Here is a 26,980-nt window from a genome sequence, read left to right on the forward strand (position 1 = left end):
GGATCTCAGGGTCCTAGGATTGAGCCTCTGTTGAGCTCCGTGCTCAGCAGGGAGTCCACTTGAAGATTCTCTCCCTCTGTTCCTGCCCCAGCTTGTGTTGGCAGGCACGTTCTCTCTCAAATAAATAAATTGTTAGAAGGAAGAAGAAGGAAGGAAGGAAGGAAGGAAGGAAGGAAGGAAGGAAGGAAGGAAGGAAGGAAGGAGGAGACTTAATTCAATTTGGGACATATTAAACCTGAGATGGTCATGGATCATACAATTGAAAATGTCAAACAGGAACCTAGACACAAGACTCAGAGATTAGAGCTAAAAATATGCCTTTGGGAATCTTGAGCATATAATTATTAATGTTGTGGGAAACAATGTGCTCATCTAGGGATAACATAAAATGAAATCAGCACCAAAGTCCCAAGGAACACAATATATATTACTGTTGCAAATGAACTATCATCTAGACATGAGGTTTTTAAACAATGTGGTCAATAGTAAAGAATAAAAAAAATTTTTAAGATTTTATGGACTTATTTGAAAGAAAGAGAGCAAGAAAGTGTGAGTACGAGCAGGGTGAGTCTGAGTCTGGACAGAGAGGGACTCTCTCTCTCCCAGGGACTCTGGGATCAAGACCTGAGTTGAAGGCAGATACTTAACCAACTGAGCCACCCAGGCACCTCTAAAGAAAAAGAATTTTTTAAATATTTTCCAAAAAGAAAGCTTTCAGCTTCCCTTGAAAAAAATGCATTCTACTTTGAAGTAGTAGAAAAGGAAGAAAGTTCCTATAAACAACACCACAATGGCTGCCTTTAAATTAAAGAAGAAAGAAAAATCCTGAAGACCAAAAATCATGAACTTTAAACATCGCTGAAATCTTCCTTCTGCTTTAGCATTTTGCGCCATTTCCAATTACTCCTTCTTCACAACTTGCTTAGAATTTCAAAGCACTATCTGACTGAGAAGATCCATTACTATTTGAGTAAGAAAGGTGGATCCTAGCCACAAACATTTCACTGTTTGAGCTGCATAACCTTCAGTATCTCACAATTTCTAAAACTAACTTTTTATAAGAGGAAAATTGAAATTATACATATTATATGTACCACATGGGGCTAGAACAAAATGCTACACAATTGTAAATATTTGCGGGAGAATGAATCATTATTATTACTAACAAATGTATTTCCAAGCATGATATTAGTATTTATGATCATAAAAAAATGAGTATTTACTGCATTCATGCTATTTCACATATTTACTTTCTCTGAAACATATTAATACCTTTTTTGTACATACACTAGAAATCAGGAGAAAAATTCAATGGAAAATATTATCTTATAATTAATTTTCAATAATTAAATGTCAAATTGGTATCTACGGTTATACCATATAAAAAAGCAAACTAAAACATAAGAGTATATAATACATATATTACATACGTAGTTTCTACATAGTTTAAATTCTTTTCCTTAAGCTTAGTAGATACTCTGATTTCTTCCCTTTTCTTTAAATATTCATCAACAAAAAGAAGGGGAACTGCTGAGTGAATACTGTTCCAGGACCCATTTTAATCTATACATATTTCTTTAGCAAACTTCAATCAAGGTGCTTGAAAAACAACAGAATCCTGTAATTTCCAATTTATCTTAGAAATCACCAATTTATCTTAGAAACCTTGTATTGCACCTTACACACATTTATCTTCTTAAATTCTCACAACTTTTTTTTTATGAGATATGACTATTATTCTCTTTTAAATCTGAGAAAATGGAAACGAAGTCCATAAGTATCTTTTCCCCCAAGGTCACAGTGGCTAAACAGCAGAGCCAAGACTCAATGCAGGTCTAGGTATCCCCAGAAGAGTACTCTCATGGTTAGATTCTGCTGCCCGAGTAAGAGGATCAAGAATCTAAAAGCCCTGCATCACTTTTCCCAGAGCAGCTAGTGTCAGGTGCCTAATACCAGACTTGACCAGTGGACTCTGAGTCCAGGGCTGCCCCAGGTCAAAAGTCTGGCCATGAAAACCCTTTGTTTCACTATTGGCAAAAAGCAGTATAGGGGAGAATGGAGAAGACAAAGACCACCAATCCTAAGAGCATAAAGAAACTCTGCCACCAATTCCATAGCCTGGTTCCTTCCCTCCTTCCTTCTCCCTCTCATCCTTAATGGGCCATGTCAAGGGCACCATAGCTGCTGCCTCCTCCTCCTGCTTTGCTCACACAATGGGACACAGATCTTCCTTAACCGACAGCATCATTCTTCCAAAATTTAAAATCTGCATATGCCACAGAAGAAAATATTTTAAAAGTCTTCAGCACATATATTAATGTTTATAACCATTCAGAAAAATGTTTTTTAACTTATTTTTTGGACTTATTTAAAAATAAGTCCAAACTTACTGAAAGGTGTAAGAACAGAATTCACTCTCTCCTTCATTCCTCATGGTGTGAGAGTGCATGTGTGCTATAATCCATATATAAACATCTAAACATTATTGTTCTGAACCACTTGGGGATAAGTTGCATATATCATGCCCTGTAACCCTCCATACTTACAGAATTTCCTAAGAACAAGAATATTTCTTATATAACCAAAGTACAGTTAGTCAACTTTAGGATACACCTCACTGATACAATACTTCCAAGTGCAAGCCATAGTCTACTTTTATCATTGTTCTAATAATGTTCTTTAGAGCTTGTCCCCCTCTTCATTGCAGGATCTATGCAGATCACAGATCACATGCAGCTGTCAGTCTCCTCAGTCTCCTTTAATCTGGAAGCGTTTCTGGGCCTTTGCCTATCATGACACGACATTTTGAAGAATACGAGCCATTTTTCTATAAATATTTCTCAATTTGGGTTTGTCTGATGTTCTCGCATAATTCCCAGCCAAAATACTGTATTAGTGATCTTGTGTCCTTCTCAGGGTATCACATCCCTAGAGGCATCTGATACCCACCTACTCCTTTTTACCGATGTTTATTTTGATCATCTGACCAAAATGTCACCTAATTTCTCTGCTGTACACATCTATTTCCCTCTTGCAAATACCAAGCTATTTATGGGAAAACATGTTAAAATCCTGTAAATATCCCACTTCTCAAACTTTTGCCCTGAACTTAGAACACCTACATGATTAAGTTCAAGATAAGTTGACCCCTGAACAACATAGGGCTTAAGGAAGCCTATTCCTCCCTTCATCATGCAGTCAAAAATACCTAAAGAACTTTTGTTTCCTCAAAACTTTACTAAATAGCCTACTGCTGACCTAAAGCCTTAACCAATAATATAATGTTAACACATATTTTATAATTCTTACAATTAAGTAAGCTAGAGAAAAAGTCATTAAAGAAAACATAAGGAAAAGAAAATAGATTTACAGAACTGCAGTCTTTATATTAAAAAGAAAAAAAATCTATGTATTAAGTGGACCCACACATTTCAAACCTGTGATGTTCAAGGGTCAAATGTACATCATTTACAAACAGTGGACGAGGGAGCAGTTAAGTGTTTGTTTTATTGGTTTGTTTGATTTCAGGTTTGTTCATATATTTACTGGGATAGAGGACACACAGTATCAAATAAAAGGTTATGGAATTTAAAAAAAACCCACAAAACCCTAAGGAGTTAGAATGCCTGAGCTAGGGCACAAGGAAGGCATTTGTAGGAAAATGAGAAAAGATGATAGTAGAAAAGCCAGTAGGAGATATATGGACTTTATGTTAAGTATGATGAGAAGAAATCAATAGTTTTATCCTGGTGTTGCTATTAATTGTGTGACCCTGGAAATGTCGTTTGACTTCTCTAATCCAAACTAAATAAACCAACGATAATAACATATGTATTATTAGGTATATTCATAAGAATAAATGCAGTGATATCCATACAATCCTTACTAGAGTGCCAAGCACAAATAAAGTCTTCTATAAAAATGTAAGCCGGTATTTCAGCTCTAACATTACACAATTCTAATTAATATCTATAAAACACTTCTAAAAATGAAATTGACAGTATCATCTGAAGAATATAATCTCTGCTGAACAAAGACTGATTGTATCTTTGTGAATACTACGTAAACATAAATCATCACTGAAATGATAGTGAGGAAAGTGGAAGAACATCCAAAGAGTTATTAAAGACATAATTATTAAGAAAAAAAATGTTATGGTTCACAAACTTGACTTCAACAGACAAGTAAGATACTATTTTCTTCCACACAAAATTTCTTTCACACTTCTAGGGAAACGGAACACTGCAAAGGGTTTTAGAAAATCCTACATCTATTTTTACAAATCCTTTCAAATCAAGTGTGATCACTCTATAATGTACCTCTCTGATGTTTTTTCTTTCTCACAGTAATTATGGTAAATGTTTTCCAACTCAAGGGAAGGAAATTAAGATGAAGTTTAAACCCAAACCCTACTTGAAACAGTATTATGTATTATGTATTATGTACTGTCCTCTCCACACATTAAGACTACAGTAACAATTTCATAGTTGCCATTTCTTCACCATGTCAAAGTCTCTGTTGGTTAGTTAAAAAAAATTAATTATAAATATATATTGTAGGTACAAAGTGCAATAAAAAATAAACCCAACAATCGTCAATACTTAGGGTCAAGAAAACAAGCATTACTACTTTCCAGTGACATCTAACCAGGAATATGGAGGAAAATTTCCCATCTTTGACTGCATTAACAGAGAATCACCTGTAACAGTTCTAATAAATAATATCTGCACTAAACATTTTTTTCCCGAAGCCTTCCTTTTACTTTATAGTGCCTTAATGTCCAATACTTAGAAACAGATGTGGATCCCAATGTCTTTCAGTTACCCATAAGTAAACTGCAGCCAGAGACAACAGGAAGCACACCAATATCCCCAAACTGGGCGGGAATAGAAGTAGGACTGATAAAGGCATCACAACATAATATCTTTTTAAATTAACATAGAATGTATTATTTCTTTCAGGAGTACAGGGCTGTGATTCATCAGTCTTACACAATTCACAGCACTCACCATAGCATATACCCTCCCCAAAGTCCATCATCCAGCCACCCCACAACATAATATTTTAAACATTTACATAAGCAAGAATTTCATTTTCAACAATATTCTCAGAGAGAAGGATAATCCCCAAAAAGATAAAAACTTCGCATGTTTTCAAGACAACTAGATTTCCAGACAGAAAGACCCACAAGATCATAAAGAAAATAATTCTTCAAATTCAGTGAAATCTGCCCTGTTTATCTGATAAGGTATTTATACAGACTACCATTAGAGAGAAATGTATTTTCAGAACAGCCAAGGGTAAGGAATAAAACTTCAAGTGTTACAAAATTTAGTTATATGTGAAAAACAATAAACACATCAAAGCACAGAGACAATAATAGACACATACAGTCCCATAAAGAATGTTCTAGCTCTATACAGCATCTCACGTTACGATCATTTTTTTCTATAGGCAACGAATGTAAAATAATCAGAGAACAAAAATATTTATCCAACATCATTAATAAGTCTGTGGCCATTATAAACAGAATGAAGATTCCTCTGAGTCCAGCCTTTCATTCATAAATAAAATCAAGACAACAATTTATTATTTACAGAGAAGAAAGATCATTTTTATAAATAATTAACAAATAAATGCATTCCAAGGAATTGTGTTATATTTCTGTTGTATTTCTATCACTAAAAGATGTGATTCTCTCAATTTCAACTAATTTGACTGCATACCTCCAGAAAATTAAGATAAAGTTTAAACCCAAACACTACTTGAAACAGTATTATGTATTTAAAAAAATTTGCACTTAACATTAATTACCAATGAGAGCAAGTCAACTAATCAATACAATGTTTTTTTGACATTCTCAATTTTACACAAGAAAGGACTTTAGAGTCTAGCTACTAAAGAAAAATTCAAGTCTACAACTTGAGCTAGGAATCTTAAATTGCCCCTGGGGTGCCTGGGTGGCTCCATCGGTTAAATGGTTGAGGCTTGATTTCCCCTCAAGTCATGATCTCAAGTCAAGTTACACACTCAGCACGGAACCTACTTAAGATTCTCTCTCCCCCTGCTGCACCCCTCCCCTCCCAACTCATGTGTATAGGCATGCACACGCCCTCTTTAAAAAGAAAATAAATCATTGCTCATATCCTAACAAAAAGACTCACATAGCCTACACAAGCATAACTTTTCTTAAGAGTATCAAAACCCTGAGGCTGTAGGACAAACACATGAATGGAATTCCAAAGGAAGACAAAACTCTCTCGGCAAATAGTACACATGAACTGATTCACCTCTGGCAGAACATGAGACAAACAGGATGCTACCACTAAAGCTGCTAAGAAACTAGCTCATATTTTAAAATATTCGTAAAGGCTGACTGGGCTAGTTAGACACTTTAGAATCTCTGGAAAAGGCAGACAAAGGATAATGTTTTCTTTTCCATGGACCTGTTCTACATGCTTATAAGAAAGACTAGAGGGATAATACAAAAGATATGAGAGGGGCCCTCTTGGTGACACACAAACACAAAATATTCTCCACTTTTCAGACATCAAAGTCGTTTACTAGATATAGGACTATGGGCTACAAACAAGTAGAATTCTCTTACCCTTAGTTTTCAGATCTATAAAATGGGAGTAATATATTTTACACAGGGGTCTATGAGAATTGGTCAAAATAAAGGAACTTCAGCACTTGGCACATATCGAGTGTTTAAAAAATTATACTTATCACTCAACTGATTCCAACTCCAAATACTTACTTGATCATAAAATTAATGATAGCAACACAGGCTGGGCGGCCAGCTATGAAACATCTAAAAGGCAAAGGAACCAAAAATGGGGGGGGGGGGGGGGAGAAGCACACAAAAGATCAACGTCAAATTCTGCTAATTTAATAAGATATTTAGAGAAATTCGTTAGATATTATAAATCTATAAGAAATCTGCATTTATAATGACAGAAAGAACTAGCTATTTATGAGGAACCTGTGGTTCTCGTTCATGAAATGAAGAACTGTCTCTTAATTTCCCCTAAAAATTCATTACTTAAATATACTGGATTTTCATCAAGAGTATTTACTCTTTTTAACATGCTTTCTTCATTTTATACTACAGATATCACAAAAATTGGACTCGATTTATTGACAGGATTCTTTATTACTTCTTTTTTTTTTTTTTTTTTTTTTTTTTTTTTTTAAAGAACTTTTTTTTTTTAAAGATTTTATTTATTTATTTGACAGAGAGAGATCACAAGTAGGCCGAGAGGCAGGCAGAGAGAGAGAGGAGGAAGCAGGCTCCCTGCTGAGCAGAGAGCCCGATGTGGGACTCGATCCCAGGACCCTGAGATCATGACCTGAGCCAAAGGCAGCAGCTTAACCCACTGAGCCACCCAGGCGCCCTCTTTATTACTTCTGACTATAGAAAGAGGGGCTTCTGCCTACAGAAAGAAACACTCATTACTCTCTATGCTTTTCTTAGTGTTCATTTTCCTTGATGTATATGTTTAACTAAAAAATAAACATCATTAGATACTTAGGAGACTCTTCATATTTCTTTAGTTTCAACAAGGAAAATAAAAGATGAAGCAAAATAAGCTAGGAAAAATCCAGGGCAAAGAAGTCTATGACTAATAATTGCCTTTTTCAACCCACAGTGTAGGTAAATCACATATTGCTAAGGGACTATGCTACTGGGAAGGACAACTAAATAAATAAATTTAGAATGAAATAGTAAAACACAAAAATGACAGAGAAGAGGCAGAAAAGGGACCCAAGTTAAGTAACCATAGAACCAACCTAACTTTGAATTTCTTATTAGACAAGAGGGTAAATTCTGTTTTGGTTAGCCTCTCTGGTAATTGCAAAGAACGCATCCTACATACACACGAACAGTTTAAGAGTTCATTATAATCTGTTCCCAAAGAACAAATTATAAATCATTTTTTAATGTTTCAGGTAGGTCATTTTCATAACAGGTCATAAATATTCTTTTCTTATCACTTTATAATTTTTATTCTAGACATTAAAAAAGAAAAATGTTTGTAAGACCAAAATCTTCTAAGTCAAAATATCAGATGATACAGAAAAGGTCTGTAAATAAACAGACAAAATATATATACAAACTTAAAAATGAAAGTTTCCTATGTAGTTCTAATGAAAGCTATTTCTGATATCCTAAAGGCAGCCTGTACACCAGTCTTTACAAGTAATGATGTGTGAACTAAACCCTCAATTAAAAATTGCGAAACAAACAAAAGTCACTGAGACAAATCTTAAGCATTCTCACCATACACACACATATAATCGGGAGTTAACTGTGTTAATTATTTGAGATGATGCTGTGTTAATTGTCTTAATCTTTGTAATTATTCTATAATGTATATGTATATCAAGTTATTACATTGTAGACTTTAAATAAATACAATTGTATTTCTCAATGATTCCTCAATAAAGTTCACAAACTAAAAATAATAACTGCTAAACAATAGCAGTGTTAGATGATAGAACCCAGCATTCAAAAAGGAGCAGTCAATTCTTGTAATATACACAGATCATAATCATATGGAAAATAAAAGGCAAATTAATAAATGACTATAACAAAGATGAAGCAGGAAATAGTAGAACAGTAAGCTTGATGATTTAGCTACTCACTGGTTCTTAAAATTCAAAAGAACCTTTTAAGACTGCTTCAAAATTCTCACACCCAACCAAACTAATCAAACTTTAGTTGTGTTTCAGAAAGGTTCTACTGGCATAGTGAGACAATTTTTTTTCATCACTGTAATAAGAAATCCTATAGCCACAGCTCTCAATAGTGTATCCAATCCACTCACCAAAAGAAACCTGAATATAGCATTACTTTATAAGCAAGCATTCGGTACCCAAGACATTCCACATCAAATGATAGCACAAAAATAAAGGTAGCTGAAAGGTGATTTTTGGTTGCTTTTGTTTTTTGTTTTTAGAATGTGTTAAGTCCTTCTGCAAAGAGCTTACTGAGAGAAAGAAAAAAAGAGTACATATTCCAAAGTCAGATCCTGAAGAAGGAGCTAGACTGTTAATACTAAGCTTGTCTTTCACTGATTTTTAACAGGCACTAACAAGTACTGGCAAGGTGAAAGTCTTGAACTCATTCCCATTTATAACATCTCCACAGACTAAATGGCCTACAAGATCAAAGCCATTAAAAGACCTTTCTCCAACTCCCCATTTCCAGTCATAGCACAGTACTCTACTTCCAGAAACAGCTACTGCCACCTCTAGCCTAGGCTTTGCAATAGCCTGCTAACTGGTCTCAGCAGACATTCTTACCCCTCTCCAATCCAATTTCCCCATTTTCATTAGAGTGATTTTAAAATGCAAATGTCAGCTGCCACGTTCTTTAAGTCCAAACCCTATAAACATGGCCTAGAGAACCCTGTCTAATCTTGCCCCCACGTCTACCCACCATCCTCACTCTTTGCCACTCTTCCGGTTACCCAGTAAGCTTCTGGGCATAGGCTTTTCTGTACTTAACACAATTCCTAAATCCTCTCTGGTGCAGGGACTTCACACATACTACCCACCGGCTCACTATCTCCTGCAAGGTCTCATCCCAAGCAGTTCCCCTCACTATAAGTTCCATAGATCCATTATGTCTCAGTATTAGCATTATTTTGTCCAAAATATTCCCTAACTTTACCCAAACTGTATTAGGGCTCCTTCTAATATGCTTTCAAAGGACATTATACTTCTCTTTTATGACACTTACCACAACTGTAATTAACTACTTATGCAATATTTAATCTTTTTTCTCCAACCAAACTGTAAGCTCAGTGAGGGAGAAAACCAAGTATGTTCTATTTGTCCCATAACTCCAGCAGCTACCAAAGTGCTAGCCCAAAACAGATGCTCAATAAGCAGATGCACAGTAAATGAATGCATGCAATAAATCAACATATAGAAAAATTTCAGGCCCCAGGCTATGAAAACTCTCATCTTCTGAGGTCAGCTGTGCACTGAAATTGCAGAAGGAAAGGTCACTTACTCAATTCCCTAATATCTACAAGTACGCGTAGCTACGTTAGACCTTAACGTATGCTGTATTCATTCAGTAGCCACAATAATTCTGTGGGGCAGCTATCATTTGTTCTATTTCCTAGATAAAGCAACTAGGTGCCAAAATGTCAAGAACTCTTGCAAAGTCACAGGAGGAGAGAGAGTTGAAATTCTGGCTCTAATGTCATGTATGGTACAACAATACAGAATCACCATGGTTACTATTTAGGCAGCCTAAAGAAAGGCTCTCAGTCAAAAATGTCATAGGGACACAGCTGGATGGTCATATTCCCTCATTAAATAAGGTGAATTACAAATCTTTGAGGAACCATGCAACTCCAATGTCATGAGTCTACACTACTTTTCAGTAGCAGCGTTAGGGGAATTTCTGAACTGTGCATGGCTGCACGAGAGAAACTAGAGATGTGAAAGAACCACAGGTTGCACTGTGTCCTTTCCCAGTTCCAACAACAGAGAGCAATTTACTTGCCATTACAATGGGCTGTCAAAATACAAAGGCCATGAGCAGTTCTCAGCTAACTTAGAGAGTTCTGACCCTCTAAAAGGCCTCTCTCTCTCAACCCCTCCTGTTCTGTACAGTGATGGTAATACCCTTCCCCTCCTACCAAAGATAGATTTTCAACATTTGCAAAGGAACTGCAGCTTCTATCTACTTCCCACTAATCCTCCCACCTCAAAGTGACCAAAATAAACAAATAAGATAATAATAATAATAATAATAGTAAATAATAAGATATCCAAGCATCTCAATGCTTGGGAGAATTAAAAGAATCACAATTTCTGCATTACCAACACACAGGGCTGGTCCAGGAAGAAAGGGAACGGTAGGTGAGTGTAGTTAGAACGAGATTCTCTGTTGCTACCTCTGCTTACTAGTTGTGCACAAAACAATAATAACTATAGATTTTAATAATGGAGTAATAAAACTCATTGATTTAATGTACCAGTTCTCAATTGAATGAATACTAGATTCAACTGGAGAGCTAAAACATATTTTGCATGCATGAACTTACCCTAACCCCACAATAAAACTATCAAATCATAATTGAGATTAATGCCCAAGCTAGAATAATTTTTAAAAGCTCCACAGATTATTATGAAACACATCTCTAGTTCAGAGAAGATGTTTTATTATATTACAACACAAAACTCCTTATTCATTCAAACACTGATGGAGAGTGAAGTGACAAAATCACATAAAGGAGTAAACTATTAGATTTACACACTGCACTTAACACACACATAAATACTCATTTTCATTAAGAAATACCTTCTCTCCCACTTTTTTGAATTACATGGCTTTCTTAATCTTTTTCCCCACATTTGATAAAGAAGGATATTAGAAGAGTTTTATATTCTTCTTATTTCATCAATGATGGGGAAAAGTTTACACAAACCAAAAAGCAGGGAGAACATACATACAGGTTTAACTGGGACAGCTGGCTTTATGTGTATCTTGCAGGTTACTTAATTATAATTTATATAATTATAATTTAATTATAATTATTGCGATACCCCTCACTCTCAAAAACATCCTGGTTTGATAACAAATTCGATCAGAAGTAGGCCACTCTTCATTTCTATGTGATTTTTTAAAAACTGAGGTATAATTCACATGTCATGAAACTCACCTTTTAAAGTATACAATTCAGAGTTTATTTGTCTTAATATATTCACAAAGTTGTACAACCATCCCCACTATCTTAATTCTAGGATATCTTTGTCATCCCCAAAAGAAATTCAATACCAATTAACTATCATTCCTCATTCCTCCCTCTCCACAACTCTGAGCATTTACTTTCTGTCTCTATGATTTGCCTATTTGAGATATTTCAAACAAATGGAATCATACAATATGAAGCCTTTTTTGTCTTCTTTCACTTAGCACAATGTTTTCAAAGTTCATCTGTGTTAAGTATTATCAGTACCTTGCTCCTTTTTTGGCTGAATAATATTTTATTTTATGGAAATACCACATTTCGTTTACCCATTCAACAGCAGATGGAAATTTGAGTTGTTTCCAACTCTTATGAATAATGCTTTGAACGTGTATGTGTGTGTGTGTGTGTGTGTGTGTTACATGTTTTCAATTCTCTTGAATATACAGCTCAGAGCAGAACTTATGGGTCATATGGTAACTCTATGTAATTGAATCTGTTTGGGGAGTACTGCAATCTTAATAATATTAAGTCTTCCAATCCATAAACAGAGTAATCTGTCTTTGCATTTATTTAAATCTTCTTTAATTTCTTTCAATGATATTTTGTGTTTTTGGTGTACAGATGTTGCATTTCTTTTAAGTACTTTATTCTTTTGATGCTATTATTAATAGAACTGTTTAATTTCATTTACAGATTTCACTGCTAACATTCTACACCATTCTTGATTTCAAGAACTTTCAATGATAGGGGCACCTGGGTGGCTCAGGCATTAAGTATCTGCCTTCAGCTCAGGTCATGATCCCAGGGTCCTGGGATCGAGCTCCATATCGGGCTCCCTGCTCAGTGGGAAGCCTACTTCTCCCTCTCCCACTACCCCCCGCTTGTGTTCCCTCTCTCAATGTGTCTCTGTCAAATAAATAAATAAAAATCTTAAAAAAAAAAAAAAAGAACTTTCAATGATACAAAAAAGAAACTAGAAAAGTTAACTGTATTTAAGTATAAATGCCATGGATCCTTGAATTACGATCTAAGAAAAAAAGGGGAAAAAAACTGACCTAAGCAAGCAAGAAACGCTATTGGTTACCCACTTTGCCAGAAGAGCTTTCTGAAAAGTCAGAATCAAGCACTGTCTAATAATTTTAATCCCAATGTCAGTATTGACCAATGCAACTATATTACACCCACATACACACACAAACACACAATGCCCTGTATATATTCCCTGACAAAATATACAAGCAAAAAATCACTCATACTGTACAATAAGTTTATCAGACAACCTTGGGGGAAACCACCTTACTGTTCATTTTTAATACAACCAGAGGTTTTTGACTTTATGGAATTATCTCTTTCAGTTACTTTTACTGGAAGAACATTCTCCTTCGTTCCCTTTAAAATAGGATGTTTTCATACAGCTTACAAACAATTAAATCCAGGCAAAAATTCAAATTCTAAATTAATTTAAGACTATCATTAAACTACTGTTTTATGGAAAATGACTAAAGCATTCCATTTCAGCCAGAATTGTACATGTTGTATCTAATTACACATTTTAAAAATACAATGATATGTTGTATGAACACAGTAACGGCCATTAGTCACTATTTAAAGAAATGATTCAACAAGGAAAACAAACTTTAGTTCAAATATAGAGCTAATACATTCATGGTCATCACTTGAAAATGCAGCTATGTCATAGTATGTAACTTTCATAAAGGCAGAATGTAACCTACAAACATTAACACCTAGTTTTATAAAGTTCTGATTTATATTGTTATAAATTTTAGGTAAAATTCAAAACACTAACATCTCATTGAAGAAATAAGATCAACAAAAGTACAGACCACATTGAGAAAATAATCCCTGACAAACTAGAAAAGAAACTGTTTGAAGAACCCTGTGGGTACTAGGACATATTCTGATCTGCAAATTCTAATGCTAGAAACCTATCAAAAGAAAGGCAAGAAATCATTATGACTCAAGGCCACTATGAACAGTGCAGAGGTTGTACCTTGCACATGAGTGAGTGGCCAAGAGAGAGCAAATGGGGACTGAAATCCAACTAAGCACTGAATGCTCACAGAAGGCAGCATCCACCAAAAATTGGGAGATGAGCCTTTTATGAGTTTTGTAAAAACTAGCTGTGGCCTGGCTGTGGCACCTCCAAATAACTCACTACTTGTTAGAAAGTTAAGACAACTAAAATATAGGATATTGGTGTCCCTACCTGAAATCATAACACCACAATATCACTTCTTACTATGTGTTTATTCAGAATGTTTTAGATAAAATCATCAACAGAATAAATAATAAATAGGTTGGGGGAGGAGAGAAGTCATGTAAAAATCTTAAGAGTGATTTAAGTATGGCATCTATCTTAATTTGGATTTCTTTGATTAATAACAGGTTATATATTTCTATATGCTTTGACCCTATGCTTTTGGATGAGAGATATTTTAAAGCAAAATGCTAAAAAAGTTTGAGAAGCTTAGGAATAAAATATTAAAGAGTCTATTCCCAGAAGGCTCTATTCCTATTAGAGAAATACAGACCTTGTTTTACACAACATGTAAGGAAGTGCTAAAAATTGTGTATTAATTACAAATACTGGTCACTTAAGCATCTTAAATTTGCTACGGAAATTAAGTGATGGAAACTGGTAGTAATTTTTTTAATTAGTATCACTCTCTTCATTCCATTGTACAGGGCATTAAAGATTTTCTAAATTGTGAGACTGTGCTTCCTTAAAGCAAGAAATACTATTATTTTAAAATTATCAATCAAGATAAATAAGCCAAACACTAACAAAAAAGATACTGTAACCTCAAAAAATTTTTATCAGAATGACCAGTCTATAAAATTTGTTTTACTTCTAGATATACCAATGAACTGTCATATGATTTTCAATGACTCACTTCCTTACTACCTCACTCAATTCTACAAAGTGGAGCAAGAATATAGCTCAAACTCTTACAGAAAATTATGAGAATACCAGAAGGCATCCTCGGCTCCTTACATTTAGGAACAATATTATTAAAATCACTATTAGAAAGGAGACTTTGTAAAGTGCCCTTATTAAGATTAAAGCCCATCCACACATAACCAGTCATTCCCAGATTAATTACACCCACTTAAGAGCAATGTCCTGTCTTCAAACAGGACATGCAAGAGAAATAAAGGACACAGTTAAGGCAAGGTGAGGGAATGAAAATGAAGTTCTAGTTTTTCAATCACCACCAGCTTACTCTCCATATTAACATTCCCTTCATTTGTAAAATGCAGATATTCCCAGTACTTTTTGGGCTGTCATAATGATTTCTGGAAAAACTGCTTTGCCAATAATTATATGTTGTACAGAGATTAATTATCATTACTAGAAACCATACCAATTCTCTATGCTATTTTTCAAATACTAGCTATATTAAAAACTTTAAATCTTCTATCACCTAAATCAAACCTGTACATAAATGCTGTTTTATCTTTATTTATAAAGATGAATATGATTATGAAGTATACCACTATACTCAGAATCAGAAAATTTCTTAATGAATGTGGGAAGAATTTTAGAAATGTGGACAGGCATGCAATGGAATTCGGAATTGGTATTTTTGGTGTTAACATATAATTGTTCATAAACATAAATATATATATACACTTGCTATATTTTTGTGTGTTTTGATTTTATTTTACAAAAATGGAATCACAAACTATGAATTCTTTGTTCCTCGCTTCTCTTGAGAAATGTATCTGCAAATTTCACCTGTGCAGCATGTAGCTGTACTTCATTCACTTTTATTTTTTAAAAGTATTGTGTTATATGAATAGATCACAATTTTACTTATTCAGTCAATTGCTGATGAACAATGTAATAGTTTGAAGCTATTATAAATACCCCTGCCTCCAGGTTATTAACACATCTATTAGTGTACATGCTCACACGGATATACCCCTAGAAAGAAATTACTGGGTCAGAGGGTATGCAAATATTAAAGTGTTTCCTAAACTGTTTGTAATAATATACATTCCCACCAGCAGTGTTTAATGATTTTCCATAACTTAACATCCTCTCCAAAACGCGTACTCTTTTTTAATTTTAGCGACTCCGGTGGTTTATGGTGAAGCCCCTTCAGTTTTAATTTATATTTCTCATATTACTAATGAGGTAAACACATTTTTCCCATGTTTCCTGCATATCTGGATTTCTTTTATGAGGTGTCTTTTCATGACTCTTGTCATTTTTCTATTGTCTCTGTCATACTGATTTGTAAAAGTGCTTTGAATATTCTGATACATGCTTTTTGTCTGTTATATGTATTGCAAGTATGTTCTTCCACTCTGGTTTGCCTCACAATTCTCCTATTGGTAATTTGGCAAGAATAAAATTTCTTAATTGTAAGGTAATAAAACGTATCAATTGTCTTATTTATATTAGTAATTTTTACTTCTTTTAAAGAAATCTTTGCCTGGGGCATCTGGGTAGCTCAGCGGTTTTAGCGCCTCTGTCTTCAGCTCAGGACATGATCCCAGGATCCTGGGATTGAGCCCCGCATCGTGCTCTCTGCTCAACGGGGAGCCTGCTTCTCCCTCTCTCTCTGCCTACATCTACCTACTTATGATCTGTCAAATAAATAAATAAAATCTTTGAAAAAAAAACAAAAAAATCTTTGCCTGCCAGAAGATCATGAACATATTCTCCCTATACTAACTTCTAAACTTTTAAAATTTAGTCTTTCACACGGAGATGTACAAATCAATCTTAACTTGATTTTTGCCAGTGGTATGGAACATGGGTAATTGTTTTCTGTATGGATCACCAATTGTTCTAGCATCATCTGTTAAATAGTTCTTTTCCTACTACTCTATAGTGCCAGTGTTTTCAAAAAGCATACATCCATGTACATATACACTGGCCCTCTTCCAGGCTCTTTATTTGTTTTGTTTATCCTTGTGGCATTATTTCATGAAAGTAATTATTACAGATTTATAAGTTATGAGTAAAGAAAATCCTTCCGCTTTGATCTTTTCTTGCAAGAATACCAAAGTTATTCCTGAGGCAAAAAATTTCCTTCAAAACACAAAACGAAAACAGATGAACTAATGAAAATTTTATAATATTGGTTAAGAGAATAACATCAAGAATAAGCCTCAAATGGGCATAGATTGTAACACTGAGAAAGATATAACCTTAATGGGCAACTAAATTAACTCTATAAAGAATGATCTGGACCAATACCAACAAAGCTTTAAAAACAAAAACACCTCAGAGGGATTCAGCTGATGCATAGTAACTTACATGAATACAAAAACAAAGCTCGCCTCTATTTAAAATAATGCAAAAAATTTCTTTGCTCAACAATCTTAACACCACAATGTCCAGCATCCAAACAAAAATTATAGAAAATGAAAAGAAACAGGAAATGGGCCCCATCTGGAGAAAAGTCAGTCAGTATAAACTCAGGAATGATAAAGTTAAAGGAATTAACAGACGAGGGCATTAAAACAATGATTATAAGTAAGCTCTAAATGTTAAAACAGGTAAAGGAAAACAATAACATGATCAAAAGAGAAATGGAAGAAATAAAACTTCTACAGATAAAAAATAATTCTCAGAAATAAACACACTGAATGAGAGTAAGAACAGATAACATATTGCAGGAAAAAAAAGATCAGAACCTCGAAACATGGCAATATCGATGATCCAAAAAGAAAAAAAGAGGGAAAAAAGTACAAATGCTGAGACAATATCAAATGTATGAAATTCTCTCCTCCACTTCAAAAAAACAAACAAAAAACCCAACCCTGAGATGTGATATTTGAAGAAACAGTGCCAGTATTTTCCCAAATTGGGGGGGACAAAAACTCAAGAAAACCTAAGAAGGATTTAAGGCATATCATAATCAAATGACCAAAGCACAATCATTGAAAAAGTCTTAGACCAGTCAACAAAATTGAAAAATTAGAGTAAGAAAAACAGCAGTCTTTGTATCAGAAACTATGCAAGTTATTTCAGAAAAGATTTCACAACATATTACCAAAGACAAAGTGGGACATCAAGATACAGAATTCATTAAGAATATAGAAAAAAATTAAATATGCATGCAACTAATATTAGAGCTTCAAAATACATGAACCAAGAAGTGAAAGGAAAAACAGACAAGCCCACAATTAAAGCTGAAGATTTCTTACTCCTCTCTCGCAATTACTGAAAGAAAACCTGAGGGATAAATTTTGAAAAAAAAAACTATCAACCAATTTGGCCCAATTAACATTTTTAGAAAGTTCTACTCTGCAAGAGCACAATCCACATTCTTCTTAAATACTCACAAAACATTCACTAACACAGAAAACATTCTGCACTTTATAATACATAAAATATGTTCTTGGAACACAACATAATTAAATTAAAAACAAAGAAATGGCACCTGGATGGTTCAGCTGGTCAAGCGTCTATCTGCCTTTGGCTCAAGTCAAGATCCCAGGATCCTGGGATCAAGCCCCTGGACAGGCTTTCTGCTCTGTGGAAAGCCTACTTCTCCCTCTCCCCCTGCCTGTGTACACTCTTACTCTCTCTGTCAAATACATGAAATCTTCAGAGAGAAACATATCTAAAAAATTAACCAAATATTTGACAATTAAGTAGATCCAAAAAAAATCACAAAGGAATTTAAGAATTCTTTGAACTCTATGTAAATGAACACAAAACAAACTTTGTAAAATGCAGAAAAAGAAAAATTTTAGCTAATAATTGCTCCTTTAGAAAAAGAAGGAAAATCTTCTTTTCCTTCAAAGGAGAACAAAGGAGTGGATATCACTATAAATCCTTCAAACATTAAAAAGAGTAAGGAATTACAATATACAACCTTATGCTAATAAATAAGGCAATTCACCTGAAATGGACAAATTCATTTGAAAGACACAAACAACTGAAACTTTATTCAAGAATTACTATAATCTGAATAGCCCAAATCAAAGAAATTGAGTTCATAGTTTAAAATCTTCTAAAAGATGCCTGGGTGACTCAGTCCTTTGGCTCAGGTCATGATCCCAGGGTTCTGGGATCAAGTCCCATATCAGGCACATTGCTCAGACGGAAGCCTGCTTTCTTCCTACCTGCCACTCCCCCACATTCATTCTTTCTCCCTATGTCAAATCAATAAAATCTTTAAAAATAAATAAATAAGTAAAACCTTCCCACAAAGAAACTCCAAAACCAGAGGTCTTCATTATTGAATTCTACCAAACAATTAAAGAAGCAGTAACACCAAATGCATGGCAACTTTTCCAGAAGAGGGCATCTTTTCAACTCACTCTTATCCAAATACAAGACACAGACAAAACATTACAAAAAAGAAAAAAACATAAACCAGTATCTACTAAGAGCACAGATGAAAAAAAGTTAACTAAAATTTAGCAGATTAATCCAGCAATATATAAACATAACAAGTGGAGATTAATCTAAATGCAAGACTTCTTAGTTTGATATTAAAAAAAAATCAAAGTAATTAACTACATTAACAGGTAAGAGAGGAAAAAAAAGATGATCATCTCACCCATGATCATCTCAATAGTGTGGAAAAACTAATAAAATTTCAATACTCATTCACGACAAGAAAAAAAATTCTCAACAAGCTATGAATAAAAGAGAGCTTAATCTCACACAAAGGGTATCTGTTAAAAATCTGTAGTTAACATCATACTTAGTGGTGAAAAATTGAATGTACTTGACCGAACATCAGGAGTAAGGCAAGAATGTCAGCTTTCCACTTCCACATTGCACTAGGACTACTCGGCAGTGCAATAAAGCAAGCAAAAAAATAAAGGGACAAAAAATTTAAGGGAGTCTTTATGCACAGACAAGACGAAAGTCTACACAGAACACCTTAAGGACTATAAAAAAATATCCCTAGAACAGGGAGCCCGGATGGTGCAGTTGGTTAAGCATCTAATTCTTGGTTTTGGCTCAGGTCGTGATCTCAGGATGAGATGGAGCCCCGTGTCTGGCTCCCTACAGAGTCTCTCCCTTTTCCCCCCTGCCTCTCCCACTCGTGCCCTCTTTCTGTCTCACTCTCTCTCTAAAATAAACAAATCTTTTTTTTAAAATGCTACTACAACTAATAATGAGCTTGGCAGAATCACAAATTACAAAGTCTAATAAAAAATCAATTATAAGTCCGCATACAAAACCTTATTTTTTTTACATTACCACTTAACATAACATAAAAATTTAAAAGAGAGATCAACATAACAAAATAGATGTAATGTGCTTACATTAAAAACACAACTCCAAGAAAAACTAAACACAACTTAAACAGAGAGAGGTACCAAGAAGATTCAACATTCTTCACAGGTCAATTCTCCCCAGTGTAGCCTCTAGGATAAAAGCATTCACAACTGAAATCTCATTGACCTCTTTGTAAAAACTGACAAGCTGATTCTAAAATACACGGAAAGATATGGAAAGGATGCAGAGTACAAAAACAACTTTGGGAAACAGAAAAACAAGGGTGACAAATGGAGAAGGAAGATGTGGTCCCTATACACTATGGAGTATTATGCCTCCATCAGAAAGGATGAATACCCAACTTTTGTAGCTACATGGACGGGACTGGAAGAGATTATGCTGAGTGAAATAAATCAAGCAGAGAGAGTCAATTATCATATGGTTTCACTTATTTATGGAGCATTAACAAATAGCATGGAGGAGAAGGGGAGTTAGAGAGGAGAAAGGAGTTGGGGGAAATTGGAAGGGGAGGTGAACCATGAGAGACTATGGACTCTGAAAAACAATCTGAGGGTTTTGAAGGGGGGGGTGAAAGGTTGGGGGAACCAGGTGGTGGGTATTAGAGAGGGCACGGATTGCATGGAGCACTGGGTGTGGTACAAAAAACAAGGAATACTGTTATGCTGGAAAAAAAACAACAAGGGTAGAGGATGTAAACTACCTGATTTTAAGACTTACTACAAATCTACAGTAATCAAAACAGTACAATATTGCCATAAATAGATATACAGATCAATAAAATGAAAAGGTCCTAAAAAAAAGACCTCCATATATAATGGTCAGTTGACTTTCAACAAAGTTACCAAGGTAATTCAACAGGGAAAAATACAATCTTTTCAAAATTGCTTCTGGAAAAACTTGATTTTTATAGCAGAGAAATAAATCTTATCCCTTACTTCATACCATAACAAGAATTAACTCAAAAGTGGATCACAGACCTAAAATACAAGAGCCCAATGCAGTTCCAAGACACAAGGGAGAGGAAAAAAGGTAGAAAAAAAATTTGCCCAATCTCTGTACCAGCCTCCCCAATTTCCACCCTACCCCAAATTAGGACAGAATTATAGGGAAAACTAATCTGAAGCTCTTTAGTCAGCACATGAATCTGTTCAAAAGGAAAGCATTACTCAGAGTAACTCCTAAGCAAGTACTTATTAACTCAAGTACAACTCTCGGAGCCATAGAAGCCTGCCATGAAGAATAAGACACTGTATACATCCATAGATGTAGAGCCTAGTGGAAGAAGCATCATAAAGGATTTCATTAAGTTTAAACAGATCCCAAAATATAACAGCTGAAGTTATGCCCACAGGCATCCCTGAGGTTCACAGAAGGTGCAGAGTTCTGAATTATGGACATCGAGATGGCTAAAATTCCTATAGTTCTTTTGTAGCAACATGTAACTAACATGTAGTTAGTGGACAAAAGAAATGTAAATAAGATATAAAGAAAAAACAAATATTCAAAGATTTACACAACACTAATCAAGGTTTATATTTAAAAATGGGAATTAAAGGGGCACCTGGGTGGCTCAGTGGGTTAAAGCCTCTGCCTTTGGCCCAGGTCATGATGGGGTCTTGGGATAGAGCCCTGCATCAGGCTTTCTGCTCAGTGGGGAGCCCGCTTCCTCCCTCTCTGCCTGCCTGTCTGCCTACTTGTGATCTCTGCCTGTCAAATAAATAAATAAAATATTTAAAAATTTAAAAATAAAAATGGGAATTAGACTCTATTTTCCCATCCTGCCTGTGTGTATGCAAGTTCTGGGCTGAAGGATACTTTGCTTCAATTGAAAAATCATGCCTTTTCTCCTACTTCCCCAAACTGAAAGATATCATAAAATGGACGCTTCCTCTGTCAAAGTTTTAAAAGAAAAATATATAAACATAAGAAACTGGTATCATGGGGTGCCTGACTGGCTCAGTCTGTTAAGCGTCTGACTCTTATTCAGCTCAGATCATGATCTCAAGGTTGTGAGATAGTGCCCCACATAGGGCTCTGCACAGGGCATGGAACCTACTTAAGATTCTCTCTCTCCCTCTACCTCTGGCCTTCCTCCTCCCCTCCCTCCCTCCCTTTCTACCTCTCCCCATCCCTCTCTCTCTCAAAAAAATGAAATGAAAATTTAAAAATAAAAAATTTTTAAAAAGAAACTGGTATCACAATAAAGTACTTTAACAAAGAATTCATTTTATAAGTCATAAGGTTTTAATACCACTTAATACCCAAAAAATTTTACATTTTATGTTAAATAAAACTGTTCTTAAAACAAGTTCAAAAAATTAATGTCAAGTACCACTCCCTTTTCTTACTGAGATAATCATCAGGCACATCAATGAGGTCTAATATTTATTTAAAATGTTAATGTTAAAACACATCAAAAACTATCCCCTACTAACATTTTTCAAAATTTTATTATTTCAAAATGTTCTGGTATTAATGTAACTAACTTCTTTTCCATTTTGAATAAAGAAGGAATTCAGATAAAGTTTCAGTCACAAAACTTTATTTTTTTATTATTTGATAGAGATCACAAGTAGGCAGAGAGGCAGGCAGGGGGGGGGGCAGGCTCCCTGCTGAGCAGAGAGCCCCATGTGGGGCTCGATCCCAGGACCCTGAGATCATGACCCGAGCCGAAGGCATAGGCTTTAACCCACTGAGCCACATGGGCGCCCCCATGAAAACTTTTGAAGAGCACTATACATCTTACAATCTGGAACCATGAACCTAGACCACTGTAAGTTTGTAAGTCAAACACCCTACTCAGAAGCTTTGCAAATATGCATCTATGATTTAAGTAGGCAAATTCAAGTTACAAATGTTAAGTTGACATTTTTTAAAAATCTCTTAACTCTGCTTAACTTTTTTCTTTGACCCTTCCTAAGATATTTTCAGGAAATATTTGTACACTTCATCTTTCATTTGAACATCTTTCTCAGCTTATATCTAACTCAAGTCCTCAAATCCACACTTTCTTCTATTTATTATCACAGAAAATATGGACTACTTCAGGTTTTTTTATTTTTTTAAATAAGGGTAAATGATATGGAAGATGAAGTGAGAACAATGAAAAAGTTAGGATTATCTCAGCGGTATCGGATAAAATATATGAAAAACTGTCATTGTACAACAGAATGCGCTTCAAATGGACATTATAAATTCCCTTAATTAATCTACATTAAGCCACAAAATGAACTCCGAAAAGACTACTATTCAAGCTCACAAGACTGTCTGATTTTAAGAAAGGAAATAATTTCCATTGTGTTTATTTACTTCATAACATAATGAAAAATATCTTACTAGAAATGATATATCAGCAAGAAAGTGCACTTCATATGATCCTCGCAGAAAATTCTTCTTTCTCCTTTTTCACAAAATGCAATTCCTAAAGGAAAAAAAAAAATGAGATGGGTAAGTGTTCTTAACTCCAAAATTGAACTAAATATGTTTTGTCATTATACATTCCAACTCTCAACACTATGCCCGGCAGATAGCTCCACAAATACTTGCTGAAAAATAGGAAAATAAATTTTTAAGTCATTTGTGGTATTTGCCTAATAAAAACATAATGTTAGCCAATGGAGAATTTCTAATGTCACTAACCTATTTTTTCAGTTAAGTATTACTTAGATATTCAGTAATATTCTATAACTCCCTAGATTCACAAATTGGGTTTCCTAGGTCCCATTTTCCTACACTCTAGATCCCATGATATGCTTTCTACTTACCTTGTACACACAGCCTACTGAATGTGCGCTTTGCTAAAATAATTGGAAGTATTCACTGTATTATGTTCTCATTTATAAAAGAAAATTGTCAGAGGGTCAGTGATCTGCGTTGCCATAAAATATGTTTGTATTCAAATACATGTATGCTTGCAGCTTTCACTGTCTTTTAAAGGTAATAATGAAATGAAAATAATGAACATAAGATTGCCAAAGTGAAAATAAAACCGATGTCGATAATTCATATTTAAAAAAGGAACACTGGTGAATACTAACCAAGGATCAGTACATAAAGAATAATCCAGTTTGCTTTGAATAACAGTAAGGCATATAGGTATAAAGGAAAGATGGTAAAAGCCCCTTCCCTCAGTCCCCACCTTCCTCACCCAGATGGGCCAGGACCAATTATGGTGTTCATCCAATAATTTAGAAATGCATGACTGGATAATTCTACCAACTCCCAAGTAAATCTGCTACATCAAATAAAAATGGTATTTTCTCCATGGAAAGAAATACCAGTCTTTAGAATCTGATTCAGCAATATTAATTACTGTGATACTATAATTTTATTTCCATTTCAAATCAACACCTTCTCTAGAGGGGAAAAAATACAAATTGCCAAATATTCTTTTTGTATTAATAAATTAAATATTAAAAGTCTGAACTTTTAAGACATATACACACACAAATAAGTTTTTGCAAGGTTAAAAAGAGCTTGCTTTAAAAAGCCAATTTTAGCTTTTAATCTAATTACACTGAAATGAAAAAAAGAAAAAAAGCTCCTTAAAAAGTTTCATCACCAACTTCTAAAATCAAGTAATTCAAAGTGGAGCTGTTTTTTTATGGGTTCTCAAAGTTTAGCAATTTGACCCATATTAAATAACCAATTAAACACAAATCTGAGCGGCACCTGATTGGCTCAGTCGGTTTAAGCATCTGCCTTGGGCTCAGATCATGATTCTAGGATCCTAGGATTGAGTCCCATATCCAGCTCCCTGCTCAGCAGGAAGCCAGCCTACTTTTCCCTATGCGACTACTTCCCCAGCTTATGTGCACACTCTTGTGGTCTCTCTCTCTCTCTCACTCTTTCTCTGACAAATAAACAAAATCTTTAAAAATAAATAAATAAATAATGAATTGTTATTGGAAATTTGTATTTTGTACATAGTTCTCAATTTCTAAAAGGAAATCTTTTAAAAATCAAATTCTTTTATAAATAATTTATAATGAAACATACTCTTACCTTCAAAATAAAACCAGAACTAAAATGTTAGTGCTACATCCAGTTATCATTAAATTTCATATATTAAATCTCCAAATCTCATTGCTTCTATCCAGGCAAGGGCTAGACAACCTGCATCTCCAATTGATATTACTCCCAAATCTGATTCCGTGATCCCCACCAACCTCCCAGTTAGACCCTCTACCTTTTTTTTTTTTTTTTTTTTTGAGAGGGAGCGGCTTGCATTCATATAAGCAAGCAGGTTGGGGAGAGGGGGTTTAGCAAAGGGAAAGGGAGACAGAGACTCCTAAGCAGGCTCCACACCAAGCATGGAACCAAACCTGGGCCAACTGCAGAACCCTGAGATCATGACCTGAGCCAAATCAAGTCAGACACCCAACTGAGTCACCCAGTCCCTCCATTTTCTAATCAGCCTACATTGTTGTTAACCTGGAATTCAAGCTCTGTAATTTCTCTCAAATTTTTACCTCTGCTAGAAAACAGTGTGCCCCCATCTCTTAAACAATCTTCCCCAGTTTAAGGGCACCTTCTGTGACAGCAACCTCAGGAATACTCTTACCATCACAATCACTTCTGGGAGGTGGCGGGGGCAGGGGGGCGGTAAAATCATACTTAGTTTTGTTTAATATGAGCCTCTTCTATTCTATACTTTGTTTTTTTTAGAGAAAGAACTTCATGCATTTTTATATCCCCAATATCTAGTTACTATTTGGAATAGAATTCAATATAGTCCATTCAGAAAATATTTACTGAGTATCCAATGTACTCCAGACACCTTTCTAGGTTCTAGTGAAAAATCTCTACATCTACGACTGATCTCACAGAGCTTGCATTCTAGTTGGGGAAGCCTACATCACACAATGAATGAGGAATATGTAATATACAGCAGTTATATGAAGTCCTTAATAACAAAAAAAGAGAGTGAGAGAGAGAAAGAAAGCAAGGAAGTAAGTACTATCATATGGGATTAAGATTTGAGAAAGACTTAATGAGATGATGACAAGAACAGCAACGGCAACAGCAGTATTTGTCATATGCTAACCAATATCCTAACTGCTTTATATGCAGTTAGGAACAGCAACAAAGGCAAGCCAACAATAATCTCATTATTATCCTCAAAAGGAAACTGAAAGACTAAGAAGGTACCTACCAAGGTCACATAAAGTCAGTAAAGTTGTCTAACCCGGGCATGCTTTTAACAGTTATGCACAACCACAGTTCAGCTCACTTTTTTTTTTTTTAAGGTTTTATATATTTATTTGTGAGAGAGAGAGAGAGAGTACGAGCAGGGGGAGAGGAAGAAGGAGAGGACGAAGCAGACTCCTTGCTGAGCAGGGAGCCCAAGTCTGGTGGAGCTCAATCCCAGGACTCAGAACATGACCTGAGCCCTGAACCAAAGGTAGATGGCAAACCAACTGAGCCACTCATGTCATGAGATACCATGACAACAGGTGAGTGCTTGCTGTGAACAAAAATGATAAACACTGACAACTTCTCAAACTTATTCTTAAAATAAGTTTTAAGTTTCTATATGATAATTACCAGAGCTAGAAATTACACAAGACAATATCACAAAATCACATGGATACATCTTTTAAAGAAGTAATCTGAAACAAATAAAAACAGTGTAGACACTCTCAATCCAATAATAGTTGAATGTCAAATATCACAGTTTATATTGTGAAACAATTTACTACAACTTCCAATTTTACATATTAACAAGAAGGGTTAAATGAAATGACTGATTCAAACTCCTCTTTTCAAATATCTCAACTACATTTTACAAAGCAAATAGATAACACTTAATACAATTGCTGATGATAACTGAAGACCTGAATGACCCAAGAAAAACCACTCCCTAATGCCTTCTCTTGCTATATTAGCTTGTTAATTATGTGCTTAATCAGTGAATGCCAACAAATTAGAAAGCAAAATGAAACAAAGTGCTCCAAAGACATGGTATTAACATTCCCAGTATCAAGTCTTAAGGGCCTAAAATTCTAAGCATCTCCTCAAG

The 26,980-nt window shown here is 34.8% G+C and overlaps 1 protein-coding gene across 17 annotated transcripts in view; it reads right to left on the minus strand.

Annotated features, from left to right (window-relative positions):
- The window catches only part of MEF2A (myocyte enhancer factor 2A), a 161,989-nt gene that overhangs the window by 106,675 nt on the left and 28,334 nt on the right, over positions 1 to 26,980 (minus strand). For 12 of the 17 annotated variants that reach the window (XM_082736474.1, XM_082736475.1, XM_082736471.1 and 9 more), the window contains exon 2: positions 23,296 to 23,380. The exons of the other annotated variants lie outside the window; for them this stretch is intronic. The gene's annotated coding sequence lies outside the window, so the exon portion shown is untranslated. The remainder of the gene's footprint in view (positions 1 to 23,295; positions 23,381 to 26,980) is intronic. 17 annotated transcript variants of the gene reach the window in all.

Source organism: Mustela nivalis (genome assembly GCF_964662115.1).
Source record: "Mustela nivalis genome assembly, chromosome: 6".
Classification (NCBI taxonomy): domain Eukaryota; kingdom Metazoa; phylum Chordata; class Mammalia; order Carnivora; family Mustelidae; genus Mustela; species Mustela nivalis.